This window comes from Spermophilus citellus (genome assembly GCF_964194105.1).
Source record: "Spermophilus citellus genome assembly, chromosome: 10".
Classification (NCBI taxonomy): Eukaryota; Metazoa; Chordata; class Mammalia; order Rodentia; family Sciuridae; genus Spermophilus; species Spermophilus citellus.
Window position 1 is genome coordinate 1,509,715 of NC_138197.1, and position 24,736 is coordinate 1,534,450.

Consider the following 24,736-nt stretch of genomic DNA (forward strand, 5'->3'; position numbering starts at 1 on the left):
TGTCCCTTGGACTGAGCTCAAATTGATTATATACTTGGTCAATTCAAAGAATGTCTGAGAAAAAATTTTAGCCAATGTGTAAAAAACAGGAGATCCAGATAAGTCACATTTCCTTCTTATCTTGAAATGCATAAAGTTTTTCAACCTGAGCCCCCAAACGTCTGCAGCTCCATCCGAGAGTGTCCAGGTGGAGTGAGCCATTGGTCAGAAGTGAGTGGCATGTCCCTTTGGTGGCCTGGAAGAACTCACAATGTGCATTCTCTCTGGATCAAACCTTGCCTTTGGGTGCCTTCTCTTTCATCCTTACTGATGCTCAGGTCAGTTTTAGGGAGTTTTAAGAGGGGGACCACTTCTTTTTGAGCAAGGCAAACCAACATGGATTGCGAAGACAGCCCTGGAGCCTCCTCCCTGCCCTTCATCCTACGGGACAGTGGGAGGTGGAGGTGAGAGCTGCTGCTCTGGGGAAGGGTTGCCAGGCAGGTCCTGTGGCTTTTGAAAGAGGAGCAGTGCTCCTGCCTGATCCCCGGACAAAGCCACCTTCCTGCCCCAGGACGGCTGCTTCTCCTTCAGGATGGCTTAAACAGCCTGTCAGTGGGCAAGGGAATGTGGCTTCAGTGGTTTGCAAGGTCAGTTCTCCCTGAGCCCAGCAGCGTGGAATCTGGAAGTTTCAGGAAGCAGACCCTGCACACCACAAAGGTTTCCAATATAGAATTGAAATAAGGAAGGGGAGAGCTCAAGTTACCCAAAACCAATCAAAAGTGAGAGTCACTATGTTTTCATTCAGGGTCTTCTTGACCCCTCTTTCCTTTGTTCTTCCTTCCTATTTCCCTTTGGTTGCCTCCCCCGAGTGGGTATGCTCATGAACAGAGGTGGGTTTTCGCTGTAGCCCACCCAATTTTCAAAGCAGATTGCCCATCCCTTTGCTGTAGCTCTGCGTTCCAAGATGAGAGGCAATTCACCAGAGAAGCCTGGAAAAAGGCAGCTTCTAAGGTAACAGGTTTGCATTTGGAGCAGACATTCCTCCCTCACAAAAACCTTTCTCTGTAAGGGGCCAGTGATTCTCATGCAAGGGATTGCAGGTGTCTTGCCTGGGAAGGGAACTCTCAGATGACAGCCTGGCAGGGGAATGTCACAGTGACCTGTGTATTTGGATCTCTGGAGGGGGTGGGGGAGGGTTCCTCTTCTTTAACATATTTGTGCAAGTGAAAAGGATGAGAAAATAGGTCCGGGAAGCCCTTTTAGAATACTGAAGTGAGGAATGTGTGTTTCCAAAGGCAAGGGGGTATATTCCCCCACATAATAGGACAGGAGTTTCCGATGATCTGATGCTATTAGGGTTGATTATGAATACAGTTTGTCACTGTGTGGAAGACCTTTGCTATAGAATGTAAAGAGATATCATCTCATTGTAGGATGTCTTACATATTGATGCATTCAAAAGAAATAAATCATTTCATGTGAAAAAAAATGGTTTGGGAGAAGATAAATATTTTTGAAGACTCTAACACTGGAGACTGCATTTCTATTACCCATGGATATTTCTTTTATTTTTAGTTGATTAAAAAAAAGAAATGACAGCAGAATGCATTACAATTCTTATTACACATGCGCAGCACAATCTTTCATATCTCTGGTTGTATATAAAGTATGTTGACGCCAATTCGTGTCTTCATACATGTACTTTGGATGATGATGTCCATCACATTCCACCATATTTCTGATGAAACCCAGAGTATCGCTTAGCATGATTCAAGCGCTTGATGCTTTCCAGAGAACTGCCTCACATCATCCCAATTGACTTTTAAAGCAGTGTGGTGAGCGAAAGCCTTGCTAGCCCATTTTATAGATGGAGAAACTGACCCAAGGTCAGACCCCTGGCCATGTAGTAGTGAGGAGCAGAATTACTGCTCAGGTATCTGACAGTGAATCTTTTTTGTTTTTTTTTTTTTTTGCTGTTTTTCAAAGAAAATCCAGAGTTACTCTGTATCAAACCAAGGGCTGTGATGAGTCTAGGGAATATTGAGAATGTCAGCAGTCATTTTTCTACTTTTTAACAAAGCGTCTTTATTGCTATGACACTCTTTATTTATTTCTTGGTTTGTTTGTTTTGGTGCATATGGGTTCTATGAGACATTGAAAAGGACCAGTCCTTCAGGTTTTCATTAAATAACTACGTTGGGTTAGTGATGGGACTAATACTGTGAAGGTGGATGTTTTCAAAAGCCACCGTTTCTAATTTTTCAAGTGTGACCAGCTGCTTTGCAATCTCCATATCAGTGACTGGGAGAAGGTACCCTCATCATCATGTCCATTTTAAGCTGGGAGGTGCCCATGTGCAAGGGCCCTTGTCCAGGCTTACACAGCATGGCTTGTGAGTGACAGAGGTGGGGCTCAGGCTCAGAACCAGTCCCAGTCCTGGCTATCACTGCCACTCTGAGCCAGCTTTGAGTCGGTCATACTCTTTCAACATCCTTTCTCCTCTATCTTGGGTGTTCATTACTTTCTTTCTAATTTTTTATTCTTTTTAGTCATACATGACAGTAGAATGTATTTTGGCATAACAGGCATATATGAAGTGTAGCTTCCCATTGTCAGTCTTTCTTTTGGTACCGGGGATTGAACTCAGGGGCACCTGACCACTGAGCCATATCCCCAGCCCTATTCAATCTTTTATTTAAAGACAGGGTCTCCCTGAGTTGCTTAGTGCCTTGCTAAGTTGCTGAGGCTGGCTTTGAACTCACGATCCTCCTGCCTCAGCCTCCGGAGCCACTGGGATCCCAGGCATTCGCCATGGTGCCTGGATAACTTCCCATTCTTGATCTGGAGTTACACTGGTTGTGTGTTCATATATGCACATAGGAAAGTTATATCTGATCCATTCTACTTTCTTTCCTATTTCCTTCCTCCCTTTCTTCCCTTCATTCCCCTTTGTCTAATCCAATGAACATCCATTCTTATCCCCCTGCCTTGCCTCTGCCTTATTGTGTGTAAGCTTCTGCTTGTTAGAGAGGACATTTGGCCTTTTTTAGGACTGGCCTATTTCACTTAACATGGTAGTCTGCAATTCCATCCATTTACCACCAAATGCCCTAATTTCTTTCTCTCTATGCCATTGTGTATATTTACCACATTTTCTGTATCCATTCATCTGTCGAGGGCCACATAGGCTGGTACCACAGTTTAGCTATTGTGAATTGAGCTGCTACAAACTTTGATGTGGCTGTGTCACTGTAGTATGCTTTTTTTTAAGTTTTGGGGTATAAACAGAGGAGTGGGATAACTGGGTCAAAGGGTAGTTCCATTCCAAGTTTTCTGAGGAATCTCCATACTGCTTTCCAGAGTGCTTGCATCAATTTGCTGTCCCACCAGCAATATATGAATGTACCCCCACCCCTCATCCTCACCAACATTTATTGTTACTTGTATTCTTGATAATTGCTATTCTGACTGGAGTGAGATGAAATATCAGTGTAGTTTTAATTTGCATTTTTCTAATTGCTAGAGATGTTGAACATTTCCTCATATATTTGTTGACCAATCATATTTCTTCTTCGGTGAAGTGTCTGTTTAGTTCCTTTGTTGGGCATTCATTTTTGAAATGTGCAATGCCTATCAATGTTCCAGCTACCATCTTCTCCATGGGCTAGCTCTCTTCCTGTAGTCCGTGCACACTTAGCTGTTCTGTGTGCACTTATCCTAGGTAAACACGAGGAAAGTAGATATCAGGGAGTCCTTTGAAGGCATTGCATGATACTTTAATTCTATCCTAGGAATTGTGACATTTGAAATGAGGTTTTAATGTCTTCAAAGCGATGGATTAATAGCCAAGTGTCTCTCATGTGGGAGACACATTGGCAGAGGGGGACATTTGTGTCCTCCCAGAAATCTTGTCATCTGAGCATCTGTTGCTCTGAATGTTCTTATTCCAGGCCCTGGGCACCAGTATATGTAAAAATCAACCTTTTTCTTCTCCGGAGCTTTTTGCTTGACATCATTACCATTCCTTTTTTCTTGGCAGAAATGTTTCTGATACTCTATAATATCAATATGCATAGAGTCCCCTCACATCTGCAATTTATATGTAACCAATTGAATTACATGGTTGGCATTTCTACAAAAAGGGAGTATCTGCTACTCTGGGTGAACACAGAAATAGTTGCTGATGGCAGATGCCATATCCCAAGGCTGCTCTTCTTGAAAATGACAGGACCATGATGATGACCCTTTCTTTATCATGAGGCTTAAGAGGAAGTACAATTCTTTTCCAGGTATGGTCAATGTATTTGGGAGTTTTGAGTGGATTTTGATTTTTTTTAGCCTGGAAACAAATATTAATGTATTGTTAAATATGCATAATATAAAAAGCATTCCCAACCTCTGAGTAACTCCAAAAGGCTCTTTTTTGTATCATATACAGCGGCATGTTTGCTTCCTTCTTGGACGAGATAGGAGATGCCATTTTCTTGGATTGTATTTGGGGGAGTTTGAGGATAGGGCTTTTGTTTGATCTCTATCTGCTTTTCTGGAGTAGAGAGCTCTTGGCTTCACAAATGCCCATATATTTTTGTGTGTGTATGTGTGTTGTGAAGTACTTTCTAAACTTGTTCTGTAAGTGCTTCTGGAGACAATAGAGAATTCATTCATTAGATGAAAATCCCTAAAAGATGTAAAGAATATTGAACACATTGCCCAGTGGTATGAATCTGAAGCATTGACCACAAGAATAGTCAAACAGACACATGAAAATAATAATTTTAGCATGTACAGCCTGCAGCTGCAAGGATAATGGACTATTTGGAGTTATTTGTTATTGTTCACTGATAAAAGACATACTATTTTCAGTAAAGATCTGAGCTAATGGATAAAAATAGAAAGCCCAAATAAAAGCATTTAAATTTGACCTTGATTCCATTTCACTCTGTGACACACCCCCTGGAAATTCTCAGGGGAGCTGGATTTCAGAGGGTCTCCACTGTCTTGTCTTTTCTATGCATACCAGTTTCTGCATGTAATTGATTTGGTCTGAATAGATTTTGAGCCCAATTGATTTGCTTGGAGTGATATGAAGGGACCAGCCCTGAGCAGTTTAGGTGTAACTTGTGTGTGCTTCTGGGAGCACAAATTCAAATAAATTGGGTTTGACCTTAACCACTGTCCCACAAAAAGAGAGCTGGCTCTCATCAGAGTGAGTGCCCATTTATTTTTGTACAAAAATTGATATGAGTTGTTTAAATTGGAAATTGACCCCTGAACACAAAACCTGCTGAAAAAAAAAAAAAAAAACCTCCCTCCTATTTTCCTGTTTCTCTGGCTGTAAACCAAGGATGGGAACATTGGTGGTAATGGCCTTACCGGTAGCAACAGCAGGATTAATGAGCTAATATTTGTAAAGTGCTCTGAAGATAAAGGTGCCAGCTATTATTATTACTAATAAACCATTTTTCTCCCGTGTAATTTTGGACAGCAGCCATTAAAAACCCATTACTGTATTTAACAGTAAAACAATCTGCGACAGCCTAGTATATTTACTGCCTCAATTAAGCATGCACTTCACTTCCGTGGTCTCTCCAAAAATCAGAGCTGGTGAGGACAGGCAGAAAGGTGGGTGGCATCCCTTCCAAGTGCATTTAGAGTGTGAGCTGGGTCTCTTGATTGTCTCTGAAGGGAGCTAGGTGCTATCTGCAAGGGGAGACTAGTTTGGCTGTACTTCGGATTCTGTGGTTTCTGAATGGAATGGTCTACTAGCTTTATTCAACCAGGTTTCATTACAGTGTATAATCTTCGAAGGTGGCATTGCATTATCTTTCTGGTTGTTTGCTGGTGGAAGCAGGAATGAAATGGATTCATTTGGGTGGTTGTATATGGATTTGTTCTTGGGTAAGCAATGGATGTATGCCATTCACTACTTGTAAAACCAGAGTAGAAAAGTGAAATAATTATATATCTAACTCCAGTCTACCAAAATATTAAAGAAATTAAAATTGGAGGCTTGAATTACATAGACCGATTTGTTATTAGCAAATTATAGTAATTAACATATAGTGTCAATCCCTTCGATGTTAATTTATTTCGATCCAGGTAGACGCCCTCAAATACAGGATGATATGGGGTCCTGTGAATATTTCACACATGTTGCCAAAATAATGTTCGTGTTCCTCGGAAGCTTTTTGCTGCAGCAGATAAATATAGAAAAGATGAGATAAATCAGTGACAACAGTAATGACCGGTCCCCAGGTTAAATCGCCAGCCAGCATCTAGAATTTGAAGCAAAGAGGCCTCGTTGCCACCTGGATCTCTGCACAAATTCACTGAAGCACAAGCATTTCATTTATGGAAACATCTTGCTCGGTCAGTCCCTGCTTAATCTTCACTTAGAAACATGCTCACAAACACAATTGTCTTTTATTTTCCTGGAGGACAGAGCTGGAGGTGAGAGCCGAGGAGAGGACTTATCCCTTGACAGGCTAAAGAAGTCACCACCAACGTGTTCAGAGAAGAGGGATTAAAAAGACAAGGAAAAGACAACTCAGAAATTGGAAAGACTTTATGAGTGGCCCCGAAACATGTACAAATGATAAAATTGTTTGAAATAAAAGAAAATTTGGTATACCACTAGATATTCCAGGAGTAGAGATCATTTATCTAAAAATTGTGTGGAAAACCCACTTGCCTAGGGATCCAGTGGTTGAACAAGGTTAGATGCAAATCACCAACAAAGCACTGAACCTTATTAGGGTCTGTAAACAAGTCAGGATGGCGCCTGGCATTTTGCCAGAGGGAGTGGTTTGTGAAGTAAGGCCAGCGAGCCATTAAGTGTGGAGATTCCTTATGGGTTGACTGCTGTATCTAGTTTATGTTAATGAAGATAAGCTGTGTGGAATGTATATATACCCCTCCTGTCCTACAATAAACGGCTCCCACTCCTGCTGTATCAAGGTACGCAAGTTGCTCGGTTATTTTGCTGCAGCCGGACTGTGGCAGAACCTTTCTAAGATTTTAGAATCAACACATTAATAATTAACCAAGGCAGGTGCTGTCATATACAATAGAGTTTTTGGACTGCCCAGTGGAGGTATCCCAGAAGGAGGACTTTTTATTACTGTCACTTGGGGCTCTGTCAATACTGCACCCATGTGTTAACTTTCAAAAGTGATCTCAGGCTATCTTCATCATTCGTTTCATTGAATTTTGTTTGGGGAATTCACCAGATGGCTTAAAACCATTCATAGGTCCAATAGATACATATTTTGCATGTGTGATCCTTGGGGTTATCAGTAAGGAATTAAACCAGCTTCTTGTTACTGTGAAGAAAAAATACCTGAAAACTTATGTGTAGCTAAGAGGGCAAATGATAAGAAATCATTCTGAAATGTGACCTTGTGACAGTTTATGTAAAATGCAAAGGGATATGGTTCCATTTATCTATGGATACATCCACAAACTAACCCATGGGCTCAACAATTGTTCCAAACAACACTGCTTTGTGGAATCTGATGACTCTGTGGATCAGGAGTTCAGACAGGGCTCAACTGGGTGACTTCTTTTGTCCCACCTGATAAGAGTGAGAGTCCTAGGGTTTGATCAGAGGATGGCTGGTGGCCCCAAGCTGGCTTCACCTCTGGCACTGTGGGACCAAAGGCAGAGCCCTGAGGGATCCTTCTTTCCAAGTAACCTAAAGTTCTCACTGGTCTTCCTGGTGAGGTTGCTGAACTCTTTGCTTGATGACTCTTGACCCTAAGAATCAAACATGGAAGTTTGACTGTCGTCTTAAAGCCTAGTCCTGGGGAAGCTCACATGAAAGGGGGGCACTCAGCTGTCACCCTGCTGGAGGACTCGTGTAGAAAGACAAGGAATATATGTGACCCTAAAATGCCATGCAACTGTGAATTTAATTCTGTATCGATAAATCTATAGATTGCTTTGGAATGAAAGCGACCACCTGTGAACATCATTGAATGAGATATCTGTAACAGCTAGCTATTTAAGCAAGGTAGCCTCAGTCCTGCTCAGGAGTTTCCATGGTGTTAATACAACTAATACAACTAATAGGTATAACAGCAGAGCTGGAACCCAGGTTATCTGATTTTTAAATTTTTTTTGTCAGAGTTTTTTAATTTTACTATTTTTGTCTTTTTTATTTTTTATTTATATATGACAGCAGAATGAACTACAATTCTTATTACATATATAGAGCACAATTTTTCATATCTCTGGTTATATACAAAGTATATTCACACCAATTCGTTTCCTCAAACCTGTACTTTGGATAATAATGATCATCACATTCCACCATCATTTATAACCCCAAGCCCCCACTTCCCCTCCAACCCCTCTGTCTTATCTAGAGTTTGTCTATTCCTCCCATGCTCCCTTTCCCTACCCCACTATGAGTCAGCCTCCTTATATCAGAGAAAACATTCAGCATTTTTTTGGCGGGGGGGGGGGATTGGCTAACTTCACTTAGCACTATCTTCTCTAACTCCATCCATTCACCTGCAAATGCCATGATTTTATTCTCTTTTATTGCTGAGTAATATTTTATTGTGTAGATATGCCACTTTTTTATCCATTCATCCACTGAAGGGCATCTAGGTTGGTTCCACAGTTTAGCTATTGTGAATTGTGCTATGTCAGAAGTTATTTTAATGATAAATCTTCCAGCACCTGATAGAAGGTTGCCTTATTCAGGAAATGCAACTTTTCTGAACAGGTTTCATTTTTAGATGATATAGTCTCAAGTCCAATAAATGTTAAATTCTGCTTTCTTCAATTTCAGAAAAAAAGAAATGCAAGAAATGGCAGAGGTGGGTGGCAAGAATGACCTGTGAAGGGCGTGGGGTAGGAAGTGGAGTGGAAATAAAGCCAGAGACTTTCCACTGAACAGAATGGGCGGGGCTTGTAATGGCTAATTTGAATTGTCAACTTGATTGCATTAAGAGATACCCAGGATGAAGAGGCTTCTGGATGCATCAGTGATGGTGTGTCTAGGAATGATTGGCATGTGGGATAGCCAACTGGAATGAAGACCCTCCCTAAGTATGGGCAGCACCATCCAATCCATGGGAGGTTTGGATGGAATAAAAATTGAAAGAATAAGGAAGCAGCACCAGATGCAGGCTGCATTCTTCTTGAAGGGGTTCTTGATTGCTGCTGCAATCCCCTGAGGATATCAGATTCTCACTTCTTCACTCTTCCAAAGTGGACTCTGCCAGTGGTTCTCCAGAAGCCTTTGGTCTTGGGCTAGGGTAGCATGACTGACCCCTCTTGTTCTGGGGCTTCAGCCTCTTGGACTGCACAGCTGCTGGTTCCTCCAGCTCTGCAGCCTGCAGACGGCCACTGGGGACTCTCCAGCTTCTAGTTGCCTAATAAGTCCCCTTCTCATAATTATACCTCCTGTTGATTCTGTCCCTCTAGAGGACCCTGTCTAACACAGGGCTCCTGGATTAGAAGCAACCTCGATTTTTCCATAGTTTTCCTTTGATAAAAAGGAGAGTGTATTTTTACTCTAGCAGACATTGCCTTTTGTGTGGTCTGGCTTTTAGCAATTTGCAAATGTCTGTCCTCTCTGTCCCTTCGTGACTTTTAAAGCACCACAAAACCTACTTCAGCTTTCTCCTTGAACACACTGAGATTCATTTCTTCTCCCACCATTCTGGAAAATTCCTTCTTCAGTCTTCAAATCATGGCACTACGGCAACCCTCACTGGATTTCTGCTTTTTATAGCCTGTCTTCTCCACCAAGGCCTGAATGTCACTGTTACAATCCCCTTTCTCGCTTGTCACTTTGGCCGGGATGTCACTGATTTCCTCAGAGTCTCTGCCTAGCTCTCTGTGGCTCTGCAGGCCAAGTCGCTGTCACGCTTGGCTTCCACATTCAGCGGGACTCGCACTTCATTATTCTCCTCTCTGCCCCCTGGACACTTAGAGACTCTCTGTTACCCAGCCCCCTGCTTCTGTCCTCTCATGAAGATTTCCTGTCGTCCTTTCTCCCCAAATTGCAAGAATCTGTAGTCCTCTAGGCCTGCATTCTCCTCTATTCTGCATCTTTGCCACTGGTGCCAACTCTTGGCATCACCTGCTATCATTCACTTGGATTTTTAACTGGCTTGTTAAGCAGAAAACTCATTGACTTAAAATGGAAGCTTCATTTTATTACTGTAAATGGAGCAGCAGTGTCAGAGGTAAAGGATGGAAAGGTATTGTAAACATTCAGATGGTAAAAGGGGTCCGGGGTCATTAACTTCTAGCTAGGAACACTTGCCTGCTGTAGATGTGAGCCCTGAGTCCTACTCTGTCTTTACAAAGTGGGGACGTTAGTAGAATTGAAGTGCTGGTATTGATGTATTGGCATCTGCCTGAGAATTTCAGTATTCTCTCATCAGAGGATGGAAAGAGATTTCACAGGGAATGCCAGTTGCCTGGTTCACCTGCGTCCAGCCCAGGGCCCATCCTGAGGTCATTTCAGGGCAGCTGGTCCTGCTCACAGAGATGTGACCTGGAAGGAGGGCAAATCACTTCCAAGAAAAATTGATCAAGCCGGGTGCAGTGGCACATGCATGTAATCCCAGTGGCTCAGGAGGCTGAGGCAGGAGGATTTCAAGTTCAAAGCCAGCCTTAGTAAATTATTGAGGTCCTAAGCAACTCAGTGAGACCCAGCCTCTAAATAGAATATAAGAAAATATCGGCTGGGGATGTGGCTCAGTGATTAAGCACCCCTGGGTTCAATCCCTGGTACCAAAAAAGAAAGAAAGAAAGAAAGAAAGAAAGAAAAATTTACCACTCCCCTCTGCACCCCATTTTCCTGCCTTTACCTCTCTATATTGAATCATTAAATGAAAACCTGTGATGTTCCTGCTATATGAAAATCACTGCACTGAGTAGATGAACTTCAAGGGGAGTTGAACTCAGTCGGCCTGAAGATACTAAAAGTCAGTGCTTAATATATGTTCAGGAAAATATCACCAGTATGAACATTTATGCATTTTTCTGGGTTCAGCACCCCAAATGTTATGCATCTACAGCATAATGAAAGAGCTGGGAAATAAACTCTGGTATAACCCAAAACAGAGGGTGACAATTGCCGTAGGGAGGTCTAGCTGAAGTGGTGGTCGGACTAGAGAAGGGTTCTGCCTGTCAAAGAGGAGTCCACTTTTAAAAGTGATGAGGGGCAAAGGAAGAGGAATTCCATGGTGATGACCCTCTCCCTGAAGCAGAAGGAATGTCCAAGCCCTATTTAGTGAACACTTAATTTTCAGCAGTATTTATCACAGTGTGATCTGGTGCTATCTGAGAAAACCTGATGTGATGAAATGTGGTTTAAAGATCATTCAATCAAGAGCCTCTTCTCCCCCCCTCTCTGTCTCTCTCTGTCTCTCTCTCTCTCTTTTGTGCCAGGGATTGAACTCAGGGGCACTCAACCACTGAGCCACCTCCCCAGCCCTATTTTGTATTTTATTTTTAGAGACAGGGTCTCACTGAGTTGTTTAGTGCCTTGCTTTTGCTGAGGCTGGCTTTGAACTTGTGATGGTCCTGCCTCAGACTTCTGAGTCACTGGGATGACAGGTGTGCACCCCCAAGCCCAGTTAAAGCCCTCTCTCTCATTTAGAGTCAGGGTGGAGAAAGCAGGATGTAGGTGGGAGAAGGTGGGAGATGGGTCCCTTCAGGGCATCTGTCTGAGGGTCTTCTTCATACTTGTTTGGTTGGTGGAGGAGAGGTTGGGGTGTCTACCTCTACACATCTTAGAGATGTTTGGCTCCCATGATGACTTAGATGCTTCCCAATTCTAAGATGACCAAAGAGTCAGCTGCTCATGGCACAAAATGCAGCACCTGCTTTATTTTTTTTTAGATGGGTTAAGTTCACCTCTGCATTAGGAGGTCCAGCTAACTCTATGCTATCTAGTTTCCTCTGGGGCCTGGTTCTCAGAGCTGGAAAAGGCGATTTCTGTGGTTATTCTTCATATGTATTTTACATGTGCGATGCAAGATAATAATAATACCAAGGACCTCAGATATTAGGGTCTGGGTATGCAATGTCAAGATTCACTAACTCTCCTTTATATCTGTCCCTCTTTCTACCTTTTTCAAGTGAAATTATTCTGCACCATTTTCTGAGAGGTTTGGATGGTATTGCTACGTTATTATTTCCTTATTGATATTGGAATCGTTTTCTAATGATTAATAATTTTGGAATTAATTAGTAATGAGCTAGAGTCTTTTTAGACATTGCATTTTAATACAATTTAAAACTATAAGCCATTGGCTTCTTTTAAACAGTTACAAACATGAATATCAGCGTCGATTAGGAATGGGTTTCTTAACTTCGGACAGCTCGTTAAATGACATATCCCTTTGTAAGAGCGCTGTCGCTTTCTCATTTATACCTAGAAATACAGAAAATGTAACTTATTCAAAGTTTACAAGAAGAAGTACTTGTGTTATTGGAGTTTTAAAAGTAGTAGCCACAGGGATGTGAAATATTCTAACTACACCTATTGGATTGACTTCTTGCAAAGATTAATCATGTGCAGCTAATAAGAAAACAGTAACAAGGCGGAATTTAAAAACTAAAAAAATGAGAATTTAAACACTTAGTGCAGGAATGTTCATGCACACACATATAGCTGCCTTTTTGTTGTTGTTGTTGTTGTTGAAAATCCACATTAGAGCACTTGTGTTGAATTATGGCTCTTAGGCCATGCTTTATGATAAGGCCTTCATCAACAAAGTGAAAATCTCTTAAAATTGTCATGGATTTGCTGTATGTTTATTAGTATCCCAAGTGACATCTCTTTCTTGACCACATGCTAGGTGATTAATTATACAATGATTCTGTGCATTAAGGCATCTCTCTCAAAAGCTTTTCAGCTTTTGAACAAAGGAACGTTGCTGTCTCTTAAAGGATTCAAGGATGACATTGACTTCTGAGTTTGCCATTTTATGATTTTTGAATTTTTCAATGTTTTCACTGATCTAAACCTTCAATAATCGATATAATAGAATAGAAGTGAGGCTGAATAGAAGTGAGGCTGAATAGAAGTGAGGCTATACATCCATGGAGATATTTTAAATGTAAGAATACAGGATCTGAGATCTAGTTGCCAAAATATGGCAAAAAAGGTGAACAAAAAATGATATGTTTCAAGTACCACTGTAATTCAGAGATGAAACTAAGCAGTACTGAAATTATGATGTCCTGAATGTATAAATATAAATTCTTATATTATGAGGAAAATAATCTGACTAATAGTTAAGTTTCTGCCCATTAAGAGTGAATTATCGGGGCTGGGGATGTGGCTCAAGCGGTAGCGCGCTCGCCTGGCATGCGTGCGGCCCGGGTTCGATCCTCAGCACCATATACCAACAAAAGATGTTTTTCTGCCGAGAACTAAAAAATAAATATTAAAAATTCTCTCTCTCTCTCTCCTCTCTCACTCTCTCTTTAAAAAATAGAGTGAATTATCTTATCTGGAGGCTGAGGCAGGAGGATTGCTAGTTCCAAGCCAGCCCTAAGCAACTCAGTGAGACCCTGTCTCTAAATAAAATACAAAAAAGGGCTGGGGAGGTGGCTCAGTGGTCAAGCAAGTGCCCCTGATCAATCCTTGGTACAAAAAAAAGAGTGAATCATCTTTGAAGATGTTTGACATGATAAATATAAATACTACTTTTTTTTTCCTTTTTGCTCTACTGTGGTTCCACAATTGACCTTCCTGCATGACCATGGAAAGAAATCTCTTCACTTTTGTGTGTCTTCTTTGATGTGGTCCAGAAAAGAACGGAATGAATGTTCTCTTTCATAAAGCTTATGTGAGTTAATTCTTAGGCATGGTACCAGGTTGTCTCAATGCGTGAATGAGAAGCCTATGAACCCTGGGAGGGTCGACTTCAAACCAAGTCTGTCTGTAACATTCACAAACTCCTCTGTCCTTAGATATGGCTGCAGTGAGGTGTGGCCTTGGCAGGGGGTTTGGACCTGGTCTTTCTTCTGAAAGACTGACCAAGCACTAGATGTCACTTGGCTGCTGATAAACTTATAGCAAACCCAAGACCATTTTAATGCTTAGACTTATTTCTTCATAGATGTTAGATATCATGGACCAAGATGAATCCTGACTTTTTTTTTGGGGGGGGAGAATGAGTAATCATGGTCATTTGCACCCCAAGAACTAGCATTTTCCCAATTTGACAGTGGTTTCTGGGTGCCACACCCAGTCTTTCTTAAGCAATGTTGATTTATAGAAATACCTTGGTAGAGGTTTAAAAAGTGACATGAGCCAGGTGCTATGGCTCATGCATGTAATCCCTGCAGCTTGGGAGGCTGAGGCAGATGGATCGGGAGTTCAAAGCCAACCTCAGCAAAAGCAAGATGCTACGCAAGTCAGTGAGACCCTGTCTCTAAATAAAATACAAAATAGTGCTGGGGATGTGGCTGAGTGGTTGAGTGCCCCTGAGTTCAATCCCCAGTACTCCCGCAAAAAAAAAAAAAAAAAAAAAAAAAAAAAAAAAAAACTGATATGAAGTTCAACAGAACAGAAAGACTCCAAATCAGTTTCTTCTTCTTTGTCAATATTTTCAGTAGGAAGGCGTAAGATATTAAATCACCTGGAATTAGTTGTGTGCCATTTCAGCAACCTTTTGCGCTCCATCTGCTACAGCTGCTTGTGCTGATGAGCTATTTCAGAGTCTGCAGACGAAGGAAGTTTTAGTAGTCTGATTTTTTTTTCTCTTCTCTCTTAGTCCTGTGCGCACTGGGGAAGGGGTTACCTTTTGTGCAACTCCTGAATAATTTGGTTTGAACAGATGCCTGCTGAGAAAGTATAATGTCAGGGGGAAAAAAAGTGTACCTATGTTTCTGTCACTATGCTCCCAGGTTAAAAAAAAAAAAAAAAAACAGGGGTGAAGAATTAATGTCTCCATGGCAAGCGTCTTCGTGCCTGGGAGTCCAACACGCATTCCTTCATCCATCCATCCAGTACTCAGGGAGCTGTGACCACACATCCCAGGCATGGAGTGAAGCTTTGTCGTGGAGAAAGATTCCTTTCGCCCTCCCAGAGTTGCCATCACCAAGAACGCGGGCCAATAAATAAGTAAACCCGTGAAGTCACTACAGGAACGAGACAAAGGGTGGTGACACAGAGAGGCAGGAGGACACACTGGAGAAAGGATTCTCTGAGAAGGTGCCTTTCAAGTGGGGCCAGAACAGGAAAGAGAGAATCCGGAAAGGAGCCAGGGGAGAGGGCAGCAGGCCGAGGGGAGGCAGGCGGGAAAGAGGCCGTGAGCCGGGAGGGATTTGGCCTGGGCTAAGAGGGGACAGAAGGCTGGAACCTGCCCTGCAGTGAGCGTGGGAGAGGGTTACTGGCACCAGGAAAGAGCCCAGAAGGCCCCTGTGGGTCCTGGATTTAAGTTCACTATAGGAATTTCAAAGGGATCTAAGCAAGTAAGCAAGTCAGTGTGATTTCTCTTTATTAACACACACACACACACACACTAAGCAAGTAAGCAAGTCAGTGTGATTTCTGTTTATTAACACGCACACACACACACACACACACACACAAAGAGGTCACATCACAGGGCTCTTTTGTGAAGAGTTGATGGCTACAGGATAGAAAAAGAGCCCTTGGTATTCCATAGGGGAGATGGACGAGAAGGGCTTAGATTCGAACTAGAGTGTGATAAAGAGATTTTGCAAGCAATACAGTGACTATTTCACTCATCATGCTTCTGTGACAATGATATAGGTGCACTTACTTGGGGGTTGTTGGAAGTTCTAACCTGCAGCCCCCGTGCACGGGTAGCCCCCATAGGAAGAGGGCAGAAGAAAGCGCTCTGTAATCACAAGGTTTAAGACACCTGTATCCAGGCTGGCTAGTAGTGAGGTGCACAGAGACCCCCCAAGAGTCCTGGGGACTGGGATGGTGGCGTTGATGAACCCCTGCTGGTTGCAGATGCTCTCCTGCAGAAGGAATCCCTGTGTCCTCCCTGCCCTGAGAGAACGTGCTCCTTCATTATTACAGCAGTTGTATGTTTGATGCAGAAAATGAAAGACATTTCCATTTGATTATTGATCGTAAGCATGACGAGTACGGATGGCAATGGCTTGATTGTATAAAATGGATTTTAGATGAACTTTCTCCTTGCTATCAATGCATGCATCATGTTTAACTTTCCCCAGTTCAGTAGGGAAAGTATTATCCCACCTCCCCCTCTCCAAGGAAGGAAACATCCAATCGTTCAGAGAGTCACTGTACAGAAAAGAAATGAGGTTGACTTTAGCCAAATTCTTGCCCTGAGTCTGGCATAGACGGTAGTGATATCAAACGCTATAAATGGCATTCCGGGAAAATTAAGATGGAAGCTTTGAAGGTTCACTTTCACCTCGATGTGAAATGTTGCTACTGGTTGTGCAGAAAAGGACCCCAAAGAACAAAATGATTATTTGAATAACTTTTCAAGTTGATAAGAAAAAATAAAAATAATATGGAAAAATGGGCAATGGGATAGAACACATTTGAGAGAAAACACATTCTAGTGGCCAACAATAGATGTTAGGATATTTAACTTCATGAGTTATTAGGGAATTCCAAATAAAATCACAGGGAGACAAATTGTGGTTTATCCAGGCCCTAGAATGCTCCTAAGAAGTCAAAAGGAATGGATTACTAATAGGTGCAACAATATAAATCACAAACCAAAGCATCATGCTCAGTGAAAGCCGTTTATATACTGTGTGATTACATTTATGTGATATTCTGAGAAAGGTAAAATTGAAGGAACAGAAAGAAAATCATTGGTTTTCAAGGATTGGTGGGTGAGATGAGACATAAGTATTCAGTGGTCCCTTTGAAAATTGAGTGTGAGGCATAGAAGTTATGTCCCAATAGTCTGATTTTAAAAAGCATAATAAGAGCCATGCATGGTGGAGCATGCCTGTAATCCCAGCAGCGTAGGAGGCTGAGGCAGGAGGATCCAGAGTTCAAAGTCAGCCTCAGCAAAGGCGAGGTGCTGAGCAACTCAGTGAGACCCTGTCTCTAAATAAAACTCAAAATAGGGCTGGGGATGTGGCTCAGTGGTCAAGTGCCCTTGAGTTCAATTCCTAGTACCAAAAAAAGAGAAAAAAAAAACATAATAAGAAACCGTTTAGGGGCTGGAGATGTGGCTCAGCGGTAGCGCGCTCGCCTGGCATGCGTGCAGCCCGGGTTCGATCCTCAGCACCACATACCAACAAAGATGTTGTGTCCGCCGATAACTAAAAAATAAAATATTAAAATTCTCTCTCCTCTCTCTCTCTCTCTCTCTCTCTCTCTCTCTCTCTTTAAAAAAAAAAAAAAAAAAAAAAAAAAAAAAAAAGAAACCGTTTATCATTTATTCGACTGCCACAAAGAAAGCATGTAGTACAGTGTTGTGAAGGTGTCAGAAGCGGGATCAAGCATTCTCTGCTGGTGTGAGTGACAGATGCCACTTACCCTCTGGGAAGAGGAGTTTCAGAGCAGCCACTAAAGTGGTAGATGTTTGTACCCTTTGATTCTCCAGCCATTACTTGATGACACTCGAGCGCCGCTCCAATATGTGCTTAAGGAGAGAGACACAAATTGGTCTTTTCCCATGCAACTGTTTGCAAATGCAAAATCAAAAACAATCTGAATGTTGTAAATAAAGGGATGGTTAGTTTGAAATCTATAAAATGCATATCAGCCTGTAACTTAAAATATATGTGAATATATGAAATATACAAGTTGCCTTCTGTAGAACCATTGAATAAATTACATCTAAATATTGGTTTCAGAAACAGCGGTTTATGTGGAAAAAGCAGGTCTCAGATTGATACATTATGTGTGATGCCAATTATGTGACTAAAAAAAAGGTCATATGGCTTTATGTTGCCTTTGTTAAAGAATAACAATATGTGTTAGTTACAAACAAAGTGAATTATATTGGTTCTTTTAGGAAGTAGAGGGAAAGCAGGAAAGAAGAATTTTAAAGGGCTTTAAATTATTTCCTTGTGTTTTATTAAGTTACAAGGTGATCTCAGAAACAAACATATGGAAAAATGTTAATATTTAGTAATTCTAGATGGCACTTGCATTGGTATTTTTAAATTATCCTGGCTGCATTTATGTTTCTTTTATTCTTACTTTTTTTTTTTTTTTTTGTATTCCAGATTGCACCTAGGGGCATTTAACCATTGAACCACACCCCCAGCCATTTTTATTTTTTTTATTTTGAGACAGGGTCTTGCTAAGTTGCTGAGGCTGGCCTCAAACTTACGCTCCTCCTGCCTCAGCCTCCTGAGCCACTGGGATTATAGGCCTGTGTCACAGCACCCGGCTACATTTACATTTCTGTATGAAAGAAAAGCACCTGAAAATCATTGCAAATTCGTGATTGTGCTAATTAGGTTCTTTTAAGCTCCTACCAGTGGAAGTGGTATCACAGAAGATTGATGGATGCTTTTTGTTTCAGCTCCAGGTCACCAGGTGGGATGAGTGTTTCTGGGTAATCCACCCTACATGTCCGTCAAGACTCACTTGCTGGAATATAAGAGGACTTCATACTTCCCATGTTTAATATCATGGCTGTTGTCAAAGCGTAGACCAAAAGTCAGATCAATTTAAATTTTTCCCTTTAGGAGTAGAGGGCTTCCTCAAGAATAGCCCTCCTTTCCTTCACATTTACACAAGGATTTACACGTTGTTAGCACCTGGTGCCTCAGGTCAGCCTGCCAGTGTTCTTGGCAGTTCATAGCACTCTTAACCCTGGGAATATAGATGAGCCCAACATGGCAGAGAAATTTAAACCATTTATTTAATGTTAAGCTAATAAGAATATTGATGCTATACCTAACTGGTACAAGATATTAATCCATGGTTCCTTAATACTTATTGACCTAATTTATGAAAGCATTTGATACACTTAGAATACGACTGCATGCACAACATAAATCTCACCTTAAGGCTCAGGTTTCTATAAGAAGCAGCATAAGTTTAACTTATATAGTATCACTTCATCTTCTTGCAAAGCAATTACAAGAAAAGCAGCATATATTTTTATGAACTCAAAAGGAATAAAAGCCACTTGTGCCAACAAACAGTGCCTGTCATCCCAGCAACATGGCCTGGGTGGGGGCGTGCTGAGGCAGGAGGATTGCAAGTTGGAGGCCAGGCCTCAGCAATTTTAGAGAGGCCCCCAGCAACTTAGTGAGACCCTGTCTCAATATTAAAAAATAAATAAATAAATAAAAAGGGATGGGTGTGTGGTTTCATGGTAAAGCACTCCTGAGTTCATTTCCCAGTACCCCCCCCCACCACAAAAAAGTACAGAAAGTAGCTTTTAAACTAGACAATAAGATAACAAATAACCCAATCAACAAATGGGCCAAGGACCTGAACAGACACTTCTCAGAGGAGGATATACAATCATTCAACAAGTACATGAAAAAATGCTCACCATCTCTAGCAGTCAGAGAAATGCAAATCAAAACCACCCTTAGATACCACCTCACTCCAGTAAGATTGGCAGCCATTATGAAGTCAAACAACAATAAGTGCTGGCGAGGATGTGGGGAAAAGGGTACACTTGCACATTGCTGGTGGGACTGCAAATTGGTGCGGCCAATTTGGAAAGCAGTATGGAGATTCCTGGGAAAGCTGGGAATGGAACCACCATTTGACCCAACGATTGCCCTTCTCGGACTATTCCCTGAAGACCTTAAAAGAGCATACTACAGGGATACTGCCACATCGATGTTCATAGCAGCACAATCCACAATAGCTAGACTGTGGAACCGACCCAGATGCCCTTCAATAGATGAATGGATAAAAAAAAATGTGGCATTTATACACCATGGAGTATTATGCAGCACTAAAAAATGACAAAATCATGGAATTTGCAGGGAAATGGATGGCACTAGAGCAGATTATGCTTAGTGAAGCTAGCCACTCCCTAAAAAACAAATACCAAATGTCTTCTTTGATATAATGAGAGCAACTAAGAACAGAGCAGGGAGGAAGAGCAGGAAGAAAAGATTAACATTAAACAGAGACAAGAGGTGGGAGGGAAAGGGAGAGAAAAGGGAAATTGCATGGAAATGGAGGGAGACCCTCATTGTTATACAAAATTACATAGAAGAGGTTGTGAGGGGAATGGGAAAATAAACAAGGAGAGAAATGAATTACAGTAGATGGGGTAGAGAGAAAAGATGGGAGGGGAGGGGAGGGGGGATAGTAGAGGATAGGAAAGGTAGCAGAATACAACAGTTACTAATAGGGCATTAGGTAAAAATGTGGATGTGTAACCGATGTGATTCTGCAATCTGTATTTGGGGTAAAAATGGGAGTTCATAACCCACTTGAATCTAATGTATGAAATATGATATGTCAAGAGCTTTGTAATGTTTTGAACAACCAATAAAAAAAGAAATAAAAAAATAAATAAAGCCAGCCTCAACTGGCTTTAAGAAAGTTAAAAAAAATAAATTGTAAGTTTTTGTCTCCACAGTCCTGTTATACAATCTCTGTGTGTTTGCTATTGCCACAGTCAACAGTTTTCACAGAATTAGTGGCTTAAGAACAAATGCATTTTCTTATAGTTCTGGAGGGCAGAAATCCCAAAGTCAGGTGCTGGGCTGTGTTCCTGTAGCCACCGCCAGGAGAATCTGCCTTTTCCTTCCAGGGGCCGCCTGCCATCCTTGACATTTTCCTTTTCATTCCTTTTCAAGAGCATCCGTGAAGCATCTCCCCGTTCCTTGTTCTGTCTCTGCTCTGTGCCTGTAGCACCTTCTGGGATGCTTACCCTCCGGCCTTCCTCCTGCAAGGACCCTAGGATCACCTGGTCCTGCCCACAGGAACCAGGGTCCTATCCCACCTAAACATCTTTAATTGCCTCCTCTCATCTGCAAAGTCCCACCTGACATTAGGGTAAACTGTTCCCATGTTCCAGGGCTCAGACATGGATGTTTTAAAGGTCGCCATGTCAGTCCACCACCTCGCTCACCAAGCTTATCTTTAAATTTAAATACACTTGCCAGGAAGCAACATTTTGGTGAAGGTTTTTATGGCTCTTCACTTTTGCAGTCAGCGACACTCTGAAGTGTTCTAGGAGTGCAGATCTGCATTACAGAGTTAATATTGGAAGGTAAATGTGCTCTAAGTGTTGACACAGAGGGGCTAAAATAACTTTGTGTGGGTGCTGTTCCCTCTCTTGAGATTACTATTCAGAATGTACTCAGTTTTGCACAGTAACTACTATCATTGTTAAAGCCATAAAGATTAGGACCTACATCAGGTGGTGCTTGGAATTATTAAATGAGTTATTATTATTTTAAAAGCAGTTAGAACAGGGAAGAACAAAAAGCCCTGGGTAAAGTATGTTCTTGCTACACTTATTGGTAATGTCACATCCACGTGAGTTACCCAAAGGCATATGGCTACATCAAGTTGCAGAGTTGGGTAGCAGAAACCATGGGAACAACTTGGATGATCCATTTCCTCAGAGTGCACAGTCTATTGAGGTTGATACATGCTATAAAGATGAATAATAAACATTGTGTTGGAAGTTGTACGGATTGTCCTTCTACTGCCCAGAGCTTGCGATGTTGGATGCTTCCCTGTAAATTCGAGACAAAGATAGGTAAGGAGAAGGGATTAGAATTTAGTGGCTTTTTTTTAAAGTAGAAATATAAGATGGGCATGGTGGCACATACCTGTAGTCCCAGCAACTCAGGAGGCTCAGAGTAAGAGGATCGCAAGTGTGAAGCTAGAGGATCGCAAGTTCAAAGCTAGCCTCAGTAAATTAGTGAGACCCTGAACAACTTAGTGAAAATAAAAAAAAAATCAAAAGGGCTAGGGATGTGACTCTGGGTTCAATCCCCTGTATCCAAAAAAACCTTTTTATATATGTATATGCATACATACATGCATCTCTGTGTGTGTGTATACACACATACATTTTTATGTGTGTATATATATAAACTATGTGTGTGTGTGTTATATAGTTATATAGCTTTAAAGTGGAAATATTTCCATGATTTAACTTAGAGAACATTTTTTAACCCATAGTACTTACAGTTTTTATACTTCCTATCATTTTTCCAGAATGTGCCCTCTCTCTCCACTGCTTAGCAGATGACTCAGTAAAGAGAGGTTCTTTTCTGAGCAGACTTCATATAGGAGAGCTTTGAAAACAGAGTAAGACGGGTGCCTCTGTCTTTGTCAAAATATTTTCATGTTGAAAACAGGGAACATTTTTGGCAAAACCTGAAATGCATGGCAGGTTAATTTGTGCCTATTATTTCCAGTAAATAATTTCACCAGGAGTCTTCGCAGGTAAAATTAATGTTTATGTCATGTTAGAAAGTAGCAGGGACAGCTGTCATCACCAGGATTTGAAAGGTGCATGGATGTGATCCACTCTATCTCCACCCCTTGCCCATCTTACTTTACAATACATTGCCAGCTTTGAACGTCCATCTACTGAAACAAAGCCAAGAAGAGCGTCGTAAGCCATTCTTCATATTTTCCGCCTAACTGCTTTTGTACAAAAGCTATATGAGAAGAAATCTAGGAGACAGGTGATACATTGTTCCCTTGAAAATAGACCTGAAGTTGGAATCCAGAAGAGCACTACACCTCCGGGCACACTTTAATAATATTCTGAAATGCCAGTGCCAGTCTCCAGCCTGGAATGGCAGGGCATTGTGCTCTGAGCTCAAGGGGGAAGTAAACATGCTAACAGATAAACACATGAGCAAAAGTCCGTGTTTTTTCTCGAACATCCTCCTTTACTGCTGCATGAAAATGGGTACTAAAAGGTTCATCTTGTTTTTTAAAGATGGTAGGTGATATGTGTGTGGGAGGTGCTTACAAAGGACACGGAGCAGAAATCAAAGGTGACCGATGGGACATAGAGTGAATTCTGGGGCCATGACACAGGGGACAGTGGCTGCTTGGTTAAGGCGGACGCATCGTGGAGGCAAATCTGTCTTCATGGCTAAGTAGCTTCCTAAGCTACTGTCTGGCACCTTGTTCCTCTTGGTGTATCTACATTTTTTCCTTCTCTTGGATTTTCCTCTGGTCACCTCTCCCTGTGTTTTAGCATCTTTCTGATCCTTGAGCTCCCTGCTCTGGTTCTTTTGTGTCTCTTTAGTGATTTTATTATCACATCTCCACTCTACTGTGTATGCCTTTCTGCAGTGGAGCCAAAGGGAACAGAACAGCCACTGCCTCCTCAGAGGAGAATGTAAGAAGCCTGAGCGCATGCCTGTGTTTCTCTCTTGTGCTCTTGTGTGCTAATGCCCACATTGATCTGTCCTTCTACTGGTCATCTGGCTATCCATCTACCTACCCATCTGTCCACCCATCTATCCACCCATCCATTCAACTATCCACCCACTCATTCATTCATTCACCCACCCATCCACCCATCAAACTACCCACTCATCCAGCCATCCACTTATCCATTCATCTACTTACCCACCTACCCATTCTTCTACCCACCCACCCATCCACTTACCTACTCACCCATCTATCCATCCACTTATCCATCCATCCATCTACCCATTCATTCATCCAAGAATCTAAACATTTTTCCAAGCTGTTACCTACTCACCCATCCATCCATTCATCCACCCATTCACCCATCCATCATCCATCTATCCATGCACCCATCTATCCATACACCCACCCATCCACCCATTCAACTATCCATCCATCCACCCACCCACCCATTCATTCATCTATTCACCCACCCATCCATCCAACTACCTACCCATCCATCCACTCACCCATCCACTCATCCATTCATTGACTTACTCACCTATCCATTCTTCTACCTACCCACCTATCCACTTACTCACCCACCCATCCATTCATCCACTTATCCATCCATCCATCCATCAGTTCATCCATTCACACACACACACAATGGATATGGCTATATCAAGTTGCAGAATTGTGCGCCCGCGCACGCGCGCGCACACACACACACACACACACTCATCAAACTACCTACCCACCCACCTATCCACCCATCAGTCTACTTATCCATCCATCCACATATTCATTCACCCACCCACCCTCCCATCCACCAATCCATTCATCAACTTACCCACTTACCCATCCTCCCACCCATCCACTCATTGAACTACTTATTCATCCACCTACCCATCCAACTACCCATCTATCCATCCATCCAGTCACCTATCCACCCATCCATTCATTCACTTACCCACTCACCCATCCACTTACCCACTCACCCATCCACTTACCTACCCACCCACCCACCCACCCACCCATCCACTTATCCACCTACCCATCCACTTATCCACCTACCCATCCACTTACCCACCTACCCATCCATCCATCCACTTATTTATCCACCCACCCACCCACTGTAGCATATAGCCTTGCTAGAGAAGCAAACAAGGCCTAAATGGATTCGATCTGATCAAAGTCAGGATTAACAAATCAGGACTCAGAGAAGTTAAGATTGATGCAATGATGTTATTAGAAGGTATAGTTTTTAACAACAATACACTTCTTTTTAAGATAGTTTTAGCTCAATTTACTGTGCAATGAAATCACAGGGGAGTGTTTGAAGACTCTCTTGGCATGCTTTTAGATAGGATTACATTCCATCTCAGATTTGAAAAAAAAAATTGCTTAAAGGCAAAACCCAACTACCAGAAAAAATATCTAAACTGCTGTTTTGTTTGATTTTTGTATTTAGATGTCAAGATTTTA